Below are 18,182 nucleotides of genomic sequence, written 5' to 3'. Positions count from 1 at the left end.
TTCATGAGATCTGGACTCCATTTCAGGCAAGAAAAATCCCACTGAAGCCAATGGGGAATCTTTCTGTTCACGTCAATGGATCTCAGAGCCCTGATTCAGGAATGCACTTAAAACACATGCTTAACTTTAAAGCCAGGCTTAAGTCTCACTGAAGTCCATTAGATGTAAGCGTATGCTTTTGCTGAAAGATGAGGAATTTAGCCAATCATTTATGTGCTTACCTGAATCAGAGCTTGGCTCGTGCTCACAGCAGAGCAAAGCTGAGGCTCGTAAAAGAAATATTACAGAAATAGCACACATTTGAAGTTTTACGGGTCCAGGTTGTCGGTCTGTGTTATCCGGCCAGCCAGCGTTGGGGGAAAGGCTCTTTCACAGACGAAGGCAGGGTTCGACACGCATTTGCATCTGCTCCGATTTCCCTGAATTGCGTGGGTAAACACTGCCGGTTTGCATGGCCAGCAGCGAGCCTCTCGGTGCATGGCCCCGTGCCCGAGCCAGCAGCCCAGCCCGTTTCTGGGGAGGCTGCCTTGCCCTGCCCTTCCCCTCTCGGCCATCGTTTCCCCCACGTAAGTGAAGCCCAGTGGGTGATTTTCAGCACTCCCACCACAGCTCCCAGTTGCCCTTCTCTTGCCTTTAGGGTTTGGCCATGCTTTTTCACCAGAAAAAAGGCAATTTGCCCAAATGGCAGCACTTCCCCACAAACTACTGGGGTTTTTGGGGAGGGAGAAGGCCCTGCTGCGCAGGCTCCCGCCCCACCAGCACCTCGTGCCTCCCCACCACGTGGCCACTCCACACTTGCACCGGCTCTGCCCCACCGCTTCAGGGAGTAAGACACCTCTGCCTTCCACCAACAAGCACCCAGGTGTCGCAGGTTCACTCCTTGTTGGTGTGAAAGCACCAGTTCCTCCCCAAAACCCTTCCTCCAAAGCCAGCTGGCTTTGCCCGGGGAGCTGAGGGAAGCCCCAGCAGGTGTCACAGCCCCCCAGGGTAACAGTCCGGAGCAAGTTATTGCCCCCCCATGCACACGATATGATTTTGGGTGCACAAATGCAAGTCCAACCGGAGCCCGATGGCTTTGCACCCCGCCTTGGGTGCAAGCTGCTGCCAGCCAGGTTGCAGAGAAAGGGTGCGTGATTGGTAGCAAATAACAACTGCAGGTCAAAGAAACAAGTCTCCAGCTCAGGCAGGGTGAGGAGGGGGATTCCCTGGGCTGGCTGCGGGGTTGGACAGAGGGACTGGGAGAGCACAGGAGGGGAAACTCTCCGCAGAGATGGACATCACCTTGACCACTTCTGCTGTGTATATATTTTCCCTCTCCCAAGCCCTCACTCTGCCTTTTAGCAGCCTGCAGCTGACTGAGTGACCTGCTCTGGGCTCCAAGATTCAACATCTGCAGTGATTAATTTCCTCAGGATTAAGTTCCTCTGATTTAAAACAACAGATAATGGCTAATAAGGGGAAACATCCCTATCATAAACACTGCTTTGGCATTTACCATTTGAAATAATTTATATTCTCTGGTCTAGTGGGTTTGTATCACCAGACTTAATGACTGTTTCTGTTTAATTTTCAGATGCTTAATTGCAGTAGAACACTTCAACACCATTAAATTAAAACAAGCTACCAGCTTTTCCTTGCCTATGCTGCTGGCCTGGCTCCAAGTGACATTTAAAGCGATCTCAGATGTTTTATTCCTGCCACACAGGCTGCTCGCTTACGAACAAAAAGTGTGTGCGCGCATCGGGGCGGGGGGGTGCATAAAGCCACCAACATGGGACCATTAAAAACAATGTCCAGGCAGAAGAGAATTGGGATGAGGCTTGGTAGCCACAACTGCTGCCTCTTCTCCGGAGCGGACCTGCGGTACCCGGCCATGCTGATGGACGAGCTGCCACCGGGCAAAGGGTTTGGGGGCACGGAAGGACCCCAAAATGGGAGCAGACCCCAGAAAGGAGCCATCAGCCCCCTGCCTTGGCAGACCCCCCCCCCCCTTTGGCCTGATACAAGCCCTACTGGGACTTTGCTGGAAAAGATCCTCTTAAGGGGCTTTATCTCGGGCAATTTCACATCTTTGAGCAAATTTTCCAATGTGGAAGTACTTTGGGTTTCAGGTACCTATTAAAAAGGAGTAAGAGGAAATGGAGTTCCTCTATAAGTTAATATTCTTCGGTAATGGATGTTTAGAGTTAGTATGTGTCTTTACAACATCATTCATAGGGGTATTGTTTGCTTCTGACAGTTTTTCTTTTAAGATTAATGTGCTTATGAAAACCTTGTGCACTGCTCTATGAGGCAAGCTTGAAATCCATCAGCAATACCATCGCCATGACACAATGCTGGGAGAGCAAAGCAAATGACAAACAGAATCTGGTTTTTCAGAAACCAGTGTGTGTTGAAGAGAAATGATCTGAGGCAAAATTTGGCCTCTCTCCAGCCACCCTTCCTGTTCTGCTGTTGGCACTACCAGAGAAAAGGGAGAGAGTAAAAATACATGCGAGGGAGTGAAAGAAAACAAAATTAATTGGGGGGAAAAATAACTCAAACCTGCTAGTGTTTGGTCCCTTTTTAGCAAACAAGCATATGGAAAATTCATATAAAGTTTAAAGACTATTTCAGTCAAACATGCTTGTTACACATATAAATAATTTCATCAGAGATCAGCGGAAACAATGCAATTAGAGGCGAGTTGCATTTAGCATGTTGGGATCGCATCCAGTTGACGCGCATCCTTGCGAAAATTCAAACATCATGGACCAGGCCCTGAGCTACTCCAATTGCCAAAGCTGTGTTGATTTCTTTTTTTTTTTTTTTTTTTGCTGGGTTTTTAAATATTTGCTCACCCGACCCTGATTAGATGAGACAAGAGCCTGGCCTCACTGCTGCAGGAGACAAAGCGGCGGGCAGCACGAACACGCTGCGTTACATGTTACATGCTGTAGTTGGATGCAGGGAAGCTGAAAGCCTCGCAGGAGGTATGAAACCATCACTGGTAGGCAATGGTGGGACTCAGCCTGCCTAGCAGGGAACCGCAGGAGGAGGGCATGCCAATGTGCTGCTCTGTGGGGCCAAGTCCTTCCCATGCCCCCCACAACCATTCAGAGGCTTTGGGTGAAAATAGGTGAGTTAAGAAGAAAGTTAAATGTTGCTCTTACTTGGGCAAATGTGGCCTTGTATTCACACCTGCGTCCTGGTCATCTGTAGGAAGGAGACGACCATCCATGTCCCAGACAACCAGGGGCCTAGGTGAAGGCAGCACCCTCTGCTCAGTCCTCTCAGGGCTGGGAGAGACAGAAAAAGCCTTAAAATATTATTTGTGCCAGGTTACCTGATCCCAGCACCGGGTTGAATGTAAGAACAGCCTGGATTCAGCCTCTCGCACTCCTGTTTTCATCATTACCTCAAGAGGAGACAGAATACTCTCTTCTTCTTTCTATTACAGCTATCTGAAAAATAACACTTAAAACTAATTTCATTCTCCCGTATCCTTTAGCAGAGCAACAAGACAACACAGGAGGCGCAGATCTTGTCCTGTGCAGCCTCTCGCAATGAATCTGCTTTCCTGATGAAGGCTTGTGACACTGTATTTAATAAAGCCTCTAATAAACCCAAAAGTGATTAATTTTCCTCAGAAAGCCCAACAGTTGAAATCACCTGGGATCACCTCCCCATCTCCTCTAGGAACCTGAGCAGCTCTTTCAGCTTTCCAAGGGAAGGAGACTAGCAGGGGTAGGCCATCCATCCATCCCTCCCCTCTGTCTTTGTGATCCCCCACCGCTCAGTGCTCACCCACACACTTCACCATCCACTGGCAAACGTCAGCAGCAGCCTCAAAAATACTCATTTTTCTACCAGTGAGATGCAGGGGCTGGGGGAAACCCTGAGCTGTGCCCCCAGCCTGAGAAAGGGGCTCCCCCGAGCAGCGATGAGGACAAGGGAAAAGCCCCCAGAACTGCTTCTTACTGCTCTGTCCGCAGCAATTTTCATCAGACCAGGTTCACAGCTCCTGGCTGTGGGTGCCATCCACAGCCCTACCGAGGAGGAGGCTCCGCGCCAGAGAGCTTGCCCTGGCCAGCCAAAGAGGGAAGATGAGCAGAGAACCAAAAGCCCAGGAAGGGTGAACAAGTGCCCCAGGGTCGTTTATTAGACCAAAAAAAAAAAAAAAAAAAGGAAACTGGGAAAACTCCCTTTCCACCAGCCCGTTTTTTTTCCTCCATGGTCAGCTGCTACTACCTTGCACAGCACCAACACCATTGTCTCTTATTTAGGATGCTTGAGTCCCCAAACACAATCTGGTGCAGTCACAATGCCTGGTTCCCAGGGTAGATCAGTTGTGTGAGGGCTCTGGCTTCTGTTCTTCATGAGCCGCTCTGACCCTTCTCACTGCCCCGATCATCACTACTAGGATGGACGTTTGGAAAGCCGGACTGGCGCAGGCAGGGGGAGCACTGGATGAGAGCCACCACATCCACGCCTCCAGCTTCTGCTAAAAAATAACAGCAAGCAAATGCTGATTTGGTAGGAAAGGGACTCCTGAAGGGGATATCTTTCACCTTTTTGTGACTTCTTCCACAAATACGTTGTCCTTCAACACCTTTTTGTTGGCAAAAATCTCTGTCAATATAGCCTGAACTTCAAACTTGATACCATCGCCGTAGCAAGAGGAACCGGTTGCGCCAGAAGTGCCGTTGTAAGAGGTGTCTGTGTGGAAATCCAGCCTCCTGCCCCCAGCCCTGAGAGTGGGGCTTGGCTTGTGCTTTGCTTGGTGGAAGGGCATCTCTTATTGCATACATGCACAGATTCAGCCCGCTTGGGTGCAGGGTGGCCACGGTTCTCACAAGTGGCGGGTGATGTTGTGTTGCTCCATGAGGGGATTTCTAACATGAAATGCCTTTAAAGTACCCTGTTTCTGCCATATAGCAGAGCACAGAGAATTAGCCCATGGCTATGAAGATCCTATTGCCATGAAGGTGCTTTCTAGGGCCCTGGGACAGATGCCTAACCCGCCGACAGCATCTGTAGCCTTCCTTTCAAAAAGCAGAAGCCGGCAGCAAGTTCAAATGCATCCATGTAAAGAAGGAGGCAGCAGAAAGCTTATCCAGGGAAGAGCAGCCCTCAGTATACCAAACATTACAATACACTAAAAAACAGGCTCTAACATACTGCTTGAGTCCATTCTGGAACAAAAATACCTGTATGCTGCAGCACCTTTAGTCGTTGGGCAAATCTGGGCAGCCTGAAGGGAGCCACAACCCAAACCATACCTACAGGAGCTCAGAAAGCCACAGCTGGTAACAGCTGTGTGCTACACATCCAAAGTCTTGCACTGGCCTCAGTGCACACCACGGCCACATAACCATGAAGGAGCTTTTTGTCCAACAAAGCACACCTCTACGCTGGATCCCAGCCTGTTTAGTCCAGCGGTACAGGGGAAACCTTGCTAACCACCTAGTGACAAGGTCGGACAATGGCTGGACACCACAGCGAGCCCTCGAGGGACAAGAGCAATGCCAGGGGAAAAAGTCCAATGAGCAGAAAAAATGTTGTTCATTTCTTTAAACACTCACTCAAAAAGCTGCTGAAAAAAAAAGTATATAGATTTGCATTATAGCTTTTTTCATTTTGGTAATGTTACTGGACTTAAGGGGAAATGAAAAGCAGAGATGAAGGAGGTACCTTTATCTTATCAGCCATCATTTTTAGAAATGCAAAGGTCTGAAGTTTGAAAACGGAGATAAAGTTCAGCGGGGTTTCTTTGGCAAAAATTAGAAACATTAATGGATTGTCAGCACTACCCCCCACATGTGTATTTTCAGCAAAGATTTACATTTTTAAAATAAAGGGAAAAAAGTAATTTTTCACCAAAAATATATTTTGTCAGATTAAAAAAACTTGCGGATGGAGTTTTGGGTCTTTTTGTTGTTTGGGGGAGTGTCTTTGGGATGGTTACCAGCCCTGTGAGCCAGGCTTTCTCCCCACACAAACCTTCGGAGCAGGTCAGGGCACGTCGAGCCGGTTGTCAGAATCGACCGGAAAGTCTTGAAAGTCTTCTGAACTGGGAAAAGAGGTAAAAAAGAAAGGGCAGAAGCGTGCTGACAGCCTGGCCCGGGGCTGCGGCGCGGAGGGGCCGGCTGCGGCTCCCTCTAGCGCCGCTCCCCGAGAGGTGCCGGCCGGGCGCTGGGTACCAGGGGATGCTCTGAGCTGGCATCTTGGAGCAGGAAAGCTTCCTTTGCAGGGAACAATAAGCAGAGCTCACCCCAAGGAGCGTGCAGATGCGATTGCTATGCCCTGCTGGCAGTCTGCTCACGTCCACCCCTCAAAAACTCTGTTTCATTGACCCATTTGCAACGTTGTGCAAGAAGATCAGCCGGACTAGACCCTGCAGGGCGGCCAGGGCCTTCTCCAGCTCCTCCTGAGGACCCTGAGAGGTGATGGGCGGCACAGTTCTCATCCAACACCCACTCCCTGCCATGGTCTTTCTGTGGCGATTCCAAGAAAGGGTTAAAAACCATAGGAAATGAGAAGTCCAGGCCTCAGTTTACATACCTTATTATATACCTGTGTACTTGCCAACACACACAGAAGTGCTACATATCAAATATTTGCCCAGGGAATCCGATTCCATTCATCTGCAAAAAGGAACTGAAATAAATGAGAGGGGCTCATGTGTGCAGCCAATCCGAACCGCAATCAACGCCTGCACCAAAACGAATGCAACTCTGCTGGTTTACTTCTGCCAGACTCAAACCCAGCAAAATCAAACCAGGCTGCTTTGCTCTGCTCCACATGCAGCCTCTTCAGCCCCATCAACATCCCCTCCAAGGGAGAATTTTACAGCCACTGAGACCATCATCTTGGAGCAAGGGATGGTGTCAGGTACTAAAGCACAAGTCCTCATGGGCAAAGCATTTGTCCAGCAGGTCGGAGACTGCCCCAGGCCCTAAATCTCCTTCCTGGCGAGCAGCAGCTCCAGCCCACCGTCGCCTGGCTGGCGCTCACACGGCGAGGGCTGCCCGAAGGCCAGAGCTCACAGAGCATGCAGAGCTGCCTTGTTACAGGATCAACCTCCCTACACGGTGCCATCTCTACCCCTCCCCACACACACCCTGTACCACACAGCTCTCCAGGACAGGAGCTGGTCACAGGTTTAAGTGAGGGATGCCACGCTGAAACAGAGAGGTCCTTGCAGCAAGCCACCACCCTTCCCCACTCCCAAAAGCACTCCTGACCTCTCCCGCTGAGCCCGGCTGGCGTCCGCCTACACAGGAGCAGAAAAGCTCAGGGGCAGAAGATGAAGCCAAGATGAGAAATGATGGGCATCAAGAGAGCTCCTCACATCCCAGAGAGGAGCTGAGATAAACACAACCACGTGTGGCAGGTGGGGATAAAACACAGGAGAGGGACACCGAGGCCTCCCGGACCGTGGGGTGGGGAAGGTGGGTGCCCCTGTGGGACCTGGGCCCTGTGAGGGTGCTTCGCCCGCCAGCGATGCCGCAGCAGCACCGTGCAGCTTCGCAGCGTGCCGGGAGATGGCAATCTTCATCTTCCCTCCCCCTCCACCCAGGAAGGGAGCTGCAGGCCTGCTACAGAAACACGCAGGGAATAAAGCTATTAAACTCAATAGCCTTGCAGATAAGTCCTGCACAGAGAAACACCTCTTAAACATTTTTAAATGAATGGGGATTTATTTTTGTATTTAAAGCAATAACGTGTATTTGCCCTGCAGTGCATTATCTTCCTCTATATTCTCAAATAAACTACAGAAAATTAGAGTGTCTCTGTTATCTGTTTGCTATCTGCGGTAGGATTAGAGGCGTCATGAACTAAGCTTTGAATCAACAATGTTTTATTGGTTCATGTCACTAAAGGCTGGTTACAACCGAGCTAAATAAGACATCAAGCCTCCCTCCCACCTGCAGCCCGGGCTAAAGCACTGCGGACCCTTGTGCAGGCAGTTGTGGCTCCTCTTATTGGGTAGGGGAGAGGAAAAAGAGGTTTGCACCACGTTTTCCAGCATTCCCTCCCTTCCACGGGGGCAGGAAGGGCAGATGGCATTTCCCCTCCTGGGGAAGAAGGGGATGGCCACAGCACGCTTGTAACTGCCATGGCCAGGCTGAAAAAGCTTTAGTTTAATCACTGCTTCTCTGTCATGTTTCTAAAAATACTTAAATACAAAAAAGAAAGAAGGAACCTGGCTTCTGTACCCTGCCTTTTGGAGCCCCCCCCCAACACCACGGGTCCCTCTTACCTCTGGAGGGTGGAGGAGAGGGATAGGTTGCAGACACAACCACTCCACAAGTAAATGTTTGAGTCACAGCAAAACAGGAGGGCAAAGGTATGGGTTTGTAACCTCTGGAGATCTCTCTGACCATTGGCAGGCATCAGGACCAGCAGGAGCAGGTCTGCCAAAGCCCAGGGCCATTGGCAAGCTGATCTCCTTACCCTGCTCACCTCAGAGCAAGCTTTGGGCATATTAAAAATATGGTGAAAGGGTCATCCTTTTACCAGGCAACACCAGGCACCAGCCCCGACCTGCCTTCAGCAGCCACGGCTCCTGAGCAGGCTCCTTTTTGCCCCATAGTAAACTCATGTCTGGTTATTTCCAACCACTCAGAAACAGGGAGATGGCCCAAAAAGGGCAGCTGGGTCTGGGGCCAGGATGAAGATCTCCAGCAGCACCAGCGCTGCACGGACCTCGTGGTCCAGAAGCAGGGAAGTGATAAGCAGCGTGTTTGATTTATTCATCCCTGTTTGAGCAGCTTCCTGGCTTGGCTGCATGCCCCCCTGCCCCACTCTCCTGAGTTTCCAAGGAGAAAAGAAATATGGAGATTTAACTATTTTCACCTCCAGCTATTGAGTTGACTTCTCTTCTAGAAAGAGAGATGAGCAAAAAGCATCTTAATGGGAAAAAAAATTGGCAAATAAGCTGACTGCTATAGATTTTCCAGAATTATAAAGCAAAAGCACAAGTTTTTTAAAAAGGAAACAACATCTCTACAAGGGAGCCCTGAATTCCTCCCCCAGCTGGACTGCCAGGGATGCTGATTACTATAATGCTCTAAAAGAAATCTGATTTGCAGCTCCGATGGATACAGCCCACCGCTGCACTCACGTGAGAACACCCAGTGATGTGTTTGGTACCAGCTTTACTTTCCAGTCCCGTTTCTCCCAGCAGCTCCCAGAGCTGATGGCTGCAGCGCAGCAGGAAAAGTCACTAAGGACATTTGGGAAAGGAAACAGACAGATCATGACAAAAAGAAGGGGGAGAAGGAAAACGAAGAGAGAGGAGAGACATGCCCGACAAGCCTGGCAGAGCTGCCATCGTTTTGGTGCCGATCCCAGCTGGAGGTGCCCTTCCTCCCTCCTGTGCCACCCTGGTCCCATTTTCAGGCCCAACGAGGACAAACGATGCTTCATGCACAGCACAACACCCACCTCAGTGAGACCCCAGCTCCCCCCTGCCTGTCCCCATGCCCAGCCAGGGCAGCCCCTCGCTTCCCCACGTCCAAGCCCCAGGAGGAGTTTGCTAACCCACTGCCTTGCAACCAGAGCATCCCCCTCCCAGCAAAATGAGGCTCGCGGTGGTTGCAAATATAAGTTATACATCTTCCTCACCTGGCTGGCGAGGGGAAAGGGGGCACTTATTCCCAAAAACCTGGTCCCAAACACGTTGGTGGGGTTGTCCTTTCCGCCTTCCTACTAACTTTTTTTTTCTTTTAATTGCATAAATGCCATCCCATGACCCCATAAGCCACCCGGAAAACCAAGTCAGCTGAGCCGTGACGATTATGCACAAGAACCACAGTACTACTGTTCGGTATTTGGGCTCGGTGCATCGCTCTAGATAGTGAGTTTTCCTTCGCACTAAATAACCTTTGGTTCTGTGTGTATAAGAAATGCAGCTGGGCTGTTTCCTCAATAAGATGTCCTTACTTAGTTTTTCTATTACTGTTATCAGAGAGCATCAAAACAGACAGATGCATTTACTGTTTTCCATCAAAAGATAATAAAAAGAAACAGTTTATAAAATCAGATTATATGAAAAATTGCCTAATGATTATAATTTCTAAACCCACTGCTGAATAATGATGTATTCAAGAGTTGTCATCGAATGATGAAAGAAACCTAATATGAAAGATTTTCTCTATGAAGAATGACTACAGATGAATTGCACAGAGATACAATCCTCTGATAAAGGACAATAAGAGCCTCTAGAACACTTAATAATAGACTACTCAGGATGAATTGAGTATTGCAATAAAAGCCCATAAATTAAAAAGTTTCAAAATGATTTCTGATAAAAGACATGCCAAGGTGAAATAAAAAAAATTCCTTGAAATCAACAGATATACTGGCTACAGCACATTAGGTAACAGAAAATGCACTCTATAAACTGAGAATAATTGATTTTAAAGAGAATGCTATCACACTCTATACACAGCAAGCTTTTCCTCGCCAAAATCTTTTTCTGTAAGTCAAATCAGGGCTCAACATACGTGCGCTGGCTGCCTGGGGGGTGGCTGCTCCCGTGGGTGGGAGTGGATGCATTTCCACGTGCTTCTGAGCGCCCTGCACGAGCTGGCGCCGAGCTGGGAGCTCCGGGGCTCTGCGAGGAAGAGCCCGAGGGTGAGGGTTAGATCTGCAAACAAGGAGGAAAGCGGGGTTTAGGCATCCGAGAGTCCCTTCTCAGCGCAGGGCCCCCCGCACAGCTCCAACCTATGCTTAGATCGATGGAGCCCATTAGGCTTCTCTGGCTTTTAACACCAAAGGTCTTCCCAGCTTCCTGAAGCTTTCCAGCATCACCTCAGGCAGCAGCCGGGCACGGCAGGGCTCCCCCAGGTCATGGTGTGCCCCAGCACTGGCAAAAAGCCAAATGCAGCTGCATCCATGACCCCTGCACCGGTGATGGACCCTCCTGGCAGTGACGGCCAGGGAAAGGCCAGCGCCAGGCGAGGAGGCAGAGCCAGGACCCCGCGCTCTTCGTTCTCAGAGGCAAAGAAACCCAAAAAATGGGATTGAAGGTCTGCCCTTCCCTTGGACATCTCCTGCTAGGCTGATGGGCTGATCCCAGCACGGCAGAGGTCTGGAGGCACCTGGCTGCAACCCAGCTCGAGTGCCATGCTTGCAGCTGGTAGGCCTGCCAGGAGGAAGGTAGAGAACAGTTTTAGGATGTTAGACATGGTCTGTAATGCAGATGGCTGTACTTAAAATAGCCCTGCTCACTCGCTGTTGCACAGGGAACCGAGATGATTTATTATAAGCTGTGCCAGCATATATTATTCGTGTTGGAAGCAAGGAAAGGTCTTTGATATGTATCTGAAAAAGCTTCAAATCCATAAAAGAGATAAACTTGTATGAATAGTGTCACCCAGAGTATAGATGAAACTCTCAGACACATCTTCATATCACATAACGGAGTGTAGGACTACTATACTTATACAATCTGTGCATTAATTTCACTTAGAAGAGAAATTCATTACCATATCTCTACTGAGGAAGAGCTGACCCAGCTGGGGCTTTCCAGGCATGTTATTAAGGCTTTGTTTGCTTTTGATGTGCACCACAGCCCATGCTGGTGTGGACACCCTGGGAGCCCTGCTTACTGCAAACTTCCCTTTCAAACCCACTGGTTTTGGCTCAAAACGACATCAGGCCGCCCCAAATCCCACATCATTTAGGCAGTGAGTGAAGGAATGACAGGATCTGTCAAGGACCCCCTTGCTCCAGACTGAGCAGTTACATCCCCACAGGTCTCCTGCCAGCACTGGGATTAGACTGTGACTAATTACGGCTTTATTTCCTTTAATAAAGAGACACCCAAGTGTTCAGCACAATTGCAGCAGAAAACAATAATCATAAAGTCTCCCACTAAATGTCTGCAATTAGAGCATTCACTATTAATCGCGCTAATTAACCTCGCATGCTGGTGGAGCGGGCGCCGGGAGAAGTGGCTCCGGGGAGTTCCCCCGGCTGGCGGGAGCACGGTCCGCCGGGGCTGGCAGCATCGCGGAGCAAAGCCCCCTAAAGCATCCCGCTGCCACGCAGGACCAAAGCAGCCCCCGGAGAGCGATGGCAGCATCTTCCCCAGATTCCCCAAACTGCACAAACAATAAAGTTATGGCCAGGTGATTTTGCTGTCACTGGTTGCATGGGGAAAGCGATCGCTTGCCCATGACCATTCGATTAAAAGCAATTATTTGTGGAGACAAACTCAGGCCTAGGATACCTGAAAATGGGCTGGAGGCCTTACAGAAACCAAACCCCAGAGGAAGCGGAGCAGGTCAGTTCATCTCCGGCCAGCACACGCCCACGTCAGACACCCTACATCTTCAGCTCTACCTTCCTAGCTTGGATCTTGTTCAATTTTGGTTTGCTCGAGTTTTTTTTAATTTCTCTCAAATTATTTCTATTTTTAACTTACTAAACTCCAGGGGAAAAAAATCCTTTAACTTTCCTGTAGGCTCTCCAATTCTCACAGCTCATTCCCAGAGTATACAACACAATAAAAAAAGACGACAAACAAAAGTCGGGGAGACCAAGAGCCCGAGCATATCTCAGTAAAGCAGCCATTGTGCTTCAAGTAAGAGCACAGGCCTGCTTCATCTGGCAGCCAGGGACAGAATTAGAGAAGGAAATGTTTTCCAATTTCTCCTGTCTCCAGAAGAATCTAGCTTTATGTCACCTCGTTATTGCTCCTGCACTAACTGCTACCAAACCCCACTGAGCAGGCAGCAGAACAACACGGAAAGGGGACAGGAGAGCCCAGAACATTCTCATCCCAAACTTTCTGCACTAGCTTGCCTTAATTCACTCACAGCACACGGCCACAGGATTTGCTCCAGCCAAACACTCTTAATCCAGGGGTTCCCGAGACACAGATACCCCGGCACCCCCCAGCCGGTTGGGAAACACACTCTGCAAAAAGTGCTGGGCACAGATTTCAGCTTTCCAGCCTGCGCTGACTCCACCACATCCCTCCCAAGACCCCAGTGCTCGGGGAGAGGGGCTGCCTCAGCTCTCCAGCTTTGGACCAGTCTTGGAGCCATTTCTGGGAGAGGTTCAGTCCCTTTCTGCTTGGCTTTCTTAGGCAGAATATTCATATTTTCCCATCTGTGCCCTATTTTAAAGCCCTTTCTCTCCCTTCCTTCCTTTTTGACAGCAAATGTGAGGCTTTTGTTCCCATTCATTCTCTGGCCCTGATCCTGTGAAAAAAAAAAAAAATGCCACAGCATCTGAAGTGGCTGCACAGTGGGTAAAATCCTGGCTCCCTTGAAACCGAGAGTAAAACACCCATTCATTCCCCTCCGCCGTAGCGCTCACCCCGTGACTTCAATGGGACAAACTCACAGGGCATAAAGTTGTTTGTTGTCCCTTAAATGGCTCCATTGTCTATTGTTGGGGCTCTTTCCTGAGCTCTAAATCTTCCTTTAGCTCTGCTCTCCGCCTGTCCGAGGGCCCTAAGAGGAGAGGCACCCTCCAAACACAGCAAGTGCCTTCGCAGGGTCCTGGCGTTGCTCTGAGCAAGATGATATTTGTTTCCCTAAATACATTTTCTGCGCCCTCTGTGAGGGCCGTGAAAGGCCTTCCTCCCTTTATTAATGGTTTTGTGTTGTAGCAATAACAACGGTTTTTTCTTCGCCCCCCCCCCCCGAAGAATAGGGGCTATTTCGGCAGCCGGCTCAGCGACTCCCCACCGGCCTTGCTGCCCCCCAGCCCTGCCATCCACCTGCCAGGCAGGGCAGGCTGGCTGCGGCAGGGCTGCCAGAGAATTGCTCTGCTCCTCGAGCCCCAAAACAGGCAGAGCTGAGCTTTACAGTGCCAAATCCTGGTGACTGGAAGGGACTAAGGAAAAAGAGCTTTTACTAAGAGTACATGTAGTTGAATACATTAGGCATGGTTCCTCTCCAGAGCCTCGTGCCTGACGAAATCAGAGATAAAAGGTCCCGGTCCTTCAGAAATCAGCGTGCTTTCAAGAATGTGGCACTTGTGATAATTGCAGGAAGGGGGAAATAAAAATATCCCGGATCAGCTGGGATGATCCAGGCAGGTCTTTCTGGGAAATGCCTGAATCCGATTCGTTTCGAGGCACTCGGGAAGCGGGCAGAGTTGGCGTCAGCAGAGCCGCAGGGGAGCGGGAGGAAGGGGCGCGCAGCCCCCGCAGCCCGCACCGCACGCCCCGCGCCCTGCGACACTCGCCTGCGCCCAGAAGGTGTTTGGAGAGGATTCGGGGGAGGGGGGTTAAATGCCCGTTGTTGGGCGGCTGCAGCTGCCGGGCGGAGATGCGGGGACCTGCCACACGGTGTCAGCGGAGATCGCCGCATCGCCGGCCCCGCACCGGGCCCGCACCGGCCCTCCTCACCCACAGCCTGGGCGACGCCATCGGCGGGTGCAAGAGGGGTTTTGCTGTTTCCGCGCTCCCGATGAGCTTCCCGGCCCCACCTGCTGCGTCTCTTCTCTGACATCCCTTCGGCTTCGCTCCAGCTGCCCTGAAAACCCAGGGGTCCCACCGATCTCCTTCGCCGGGGTGCGGAGGCAGAGGCTTCCGGCAGCTTCCCAGTGTCTGGTCCTGTCCCAGGCAGTCCCAAAATGGAAAGGGTAAGGGACCAGCAAGGCTGTCCCAGACGGAGCTTTTCGGCCCCAGGCTATGCTGCACCAGTGACCCAAACCAGGTAACAAGCACTTGGCAATGCACAGGTAACCTCTGGCGGTGCTGCCTCCTCTCTGGTGTTTCCCCCTCACCCCTTTCCCTTTTTCTGCCCACTTCTTTCTATTCATTCCTTCTCCTCCGTACTTCTCGTCCCACCCATCTTCCGCTGCCAGCATCCCCAGAGCATCCCCAGCCTGGCCTTGCCCCCATGCTCCAAAAGGCTCCTTAGCATGGGGACACAGCCCAGGCAGCACAGCACAGCCGGGGCTGCTCTAGTTGCTGGGCAGTCTTAATTCAGTGCTTCTATTTCAATTCTTGCGTACTTACGTTTTTAGCTGACTGGTCAGTTAGATTGAGCCAAACAATTTTAATGGTGCTACAGCGGCATTAGGAGTGCTAAAGATGTAGCCCTCTGTGTAAAATAAACCATTATTGATTTACTCCAGGACTGTGTGGAAATACAGGTTTGAAACATAGCTTCCCAGTATTTCTTCTTGCCGACCTCACATTGAGAAACTGTAAGAGACGTTACCAAACAGACAGACCTTTTCAAGCAAAGTGTTGCTTTATACACTGGCTTTATCCTGGCACCACCAAGGCAGCGCTAAGAGAAAAGGTCAGAATGGTACCATGATACTTTTTTCTGTACAGAAGGGACTACAGAGCTGGCAGCATGGGTTTCACCGGGTATTTTCCTTAAATGAGATTTTTAGTAGCACTGAGCATTCACTACCACAAGCACTGACTCAAAGCAGCCCATAGGAAAGCTCTCCTGATGCCTACAGGAGTGCGGGCAGGACAATGTCAACATCCAAAAATTCATACCCAGTTTGAGCCTGGCTGCGCTGCCGGCGAGGTCTGAATCCCACAGCCCAGTACGCTCACCGAGACAGGCCAGGCTGCCAGCGAGGTCTGACGCCTGTGGTCCCACACCCTCACCCAAGCGGGTCACGCTCGCTGCCGAGCGCTGGGAGCATCCATCTCAGCCAAGGAGACCACACCATCAAGGGATTTCCCCTCGGCAGCCACAAAGGGCTCCTCCCCAGGCTCCTGCTTTGCATCCTGCACCACGACTGAAGCCACATCCAAAATCAGCCCCACGTATTGCCCTGACCTACTGAAGCGACCAGAGCCATTCCTGATACGTGGAGAGGAGGCGGCTGAGCCCCGACCCATGCGGGCGCCTGCACTGCCTGTGCTTTCACACCACTCCAGCTTCATCCCTCACCAGACACCTCATCCTGCACTGGCCTCCAGTGAGCGGTGAACAGCCAGGTCCCACCCTCTGCTGTCATGGGAGATGCTCAGAGAAGCCCCACGGCAGCTGAGGGTGGGCTGCATTCACAGCCTCCTGTGGCTTTGCACAGCCAGGGCTTGCCACAGGCCAGACAGTGCCTGCCTCTTCCATCTCACTCTTGTCCAAACAAGTAATAGAAAGCCCTGAAAAATAATGAGTTCTGCTGCAAACATAACACAGTTTTTAAAATGCAGTAGGTTTCTCTACACTCATCTTCAGGTGTCCATGCCCTTTGAATGCACCTACTTCAGCTTTCCACTACAGGCAGAGCTAGCAATTTCTCTCCCCTGTTAAACCAGAGCAGAGATCACACAAGAATATAATAGCAAAAATCCAACAAATGAGGCTCTAAAACTAGATGTGTATTCTGCGGTTTCCAATAAAAGGGATTAATAAGCCCCAGGTATTATTTTTATGGCCTTCAGGAATATGGAACTGGTTGAGCTGGGGCATCTGAACAGACACTTTGCCATCATAGAGACACAATGACTAAGAACAATTTCAGAGATTAAGTAAAGGCTAGAACTGCACCACCTCCAGCACAGTGAGGTCCCAGTTCATACCTTGATTCCCAAGTATTGACAAATACAAAAGCCGTTAGAGCAAACACGGTGACAAACAGCAATCAGCAGCATAACCCCACGCCTGGCTATAATGAAGCAGCACACATTTATGTCAGGTAGGAGTGTCTGGTGAACTTGTTTTGGAAGTTTGGAGTTTTCCTTCCATCCAAACTCCCCTTTGCTTTCCTGCCTCTGCCTTCCTTTCTCTGCCAGCTGCCTTCCCCTGCACCCCCGTTGTTTTCAGAGTCTGGTATTGGCCAAAACTCTGTTTTCCTGTAAAAGGGACCTGAGCTGCTCCAGGGAGAGTGAAATGCTGAGATCTCAGCCCACCCTTTGTCTGCCTGGGAGAGGCCAGGGCACTAAAGGCACTTAAAAAGAGCTGGGCACAAAATGCGCCATATCAGAGACTCCATCAGCTCTTCCCCCTGCGTTACTGCTGTCCAAACAGCCCCCTGCGGAACAAACCAAGATCCATGACACAACCACCAAACCCAGAGGTGGGCTGCGTCAGGATTTCCCTCCCGGCTATGTTATTGCTGACGGCTCAGGGCGCAGGTGGGTTAGGAGGGATGGGAGAGCACGGCCGTGCAGGGCCCAGGGGAGCCACACCGGGCAGCGGCTCTGTGCTGCCAAGGGCTCCCCACCTGAGTGTGGAGGGAAAGGGGACCAGCTGGCTTTGAAACATTCACTAGAAACTGAAAGAAAAAAGCCTGCATCTCTTTCCAGAGCAAAGAGCGGATGTTTTGCAGCAAACCAATTCTGTTTGGTTTCAACAAGAATGTATATATACTTTTGGTTGGAAAAGTTCTCCCCACACAGAATCTCAGTGGGCTAAATTGGAATTTTCACCTTGGGGCAGGCGAGCAGTTGGGATGGTGTGAAACGCTGCAAAGGGAGACAGGTGGAAAACCAGGCTAAGCCACGGCAGAATAATCTTTTGGCGTATCCACTGGGACTCTCTTCTCTCCAACGCCAGCATAAACACACTTCACATAATGCTATTCTCAGCCAGATTATTATCGGTGCACTCGCGCAGGCATAAAGAGGAGGTCTGCTCCACAACGAGACACCTTGAACAAACAGCGCGCTGAACCCTAACCTCCGCCAGCACAGCGCGCCGAGGGCAGGTCAGCACCGCTCCCCTGCCACCGGCACTGCTCCAACACAGAAGTTACAGCTCTGGCTTGTTACTGAGCCAACCAGCAGGAAAACATTTACACCAGCGAGCGTGAAAACGAGCTGCACCCCTTTGAGGCAGGCCGGTGTGATAGGAGTTAGGTTATTGTGGCCTTTTCGGTTAAAAAGAAGTGCTCTCCAAATCAAAATTGTTATAGCACTACAAAAACAACATCCAGAACATATACCTGTTTATAGGGGGCAAGAATTAAATCAAAGTGTGCTGCCTTTGCCTTGCAGAAAGCTGTTGAGATGCTGGAATTAAATCCAAACAATCTCCCAGACAGTAAAACAGTATCTTCAGTTATTAAGAAAGATTATAGCGTTACAAAGCCTATATTGTACAACGGGGCACTGGGGCTGGGTGATGGTCAGAGCTGACGGCAGGAGAGTCGTGCCATCTGACGGACCCTGTATAGCTTCTTACGGAGCAGTTACACACCTACTAGGGGAAAAAAATTTAATGTGCAGTGATTAACAGGCAGCAGGACTGCTATCAGTT

This window comes from Phalacrocorax carbo, chromosome 3 (assembly GCF_963921805.1).
Source record: "Phalacrocorax carbo chromosome 3, bPhaCar2.1, whole genome shotgun sequence".
In the NCBI taxonomy this organism is placed as follows: domain Eukaryota; kingdom Metazoa; phylum Chordata; class Aves; order Suliformes; family Phalacrocoracidae; genus Phalacrocorax; species Phalacrocorax carbo.
This window is presented reverse-complemented; position numbering follows the sequence as displayed.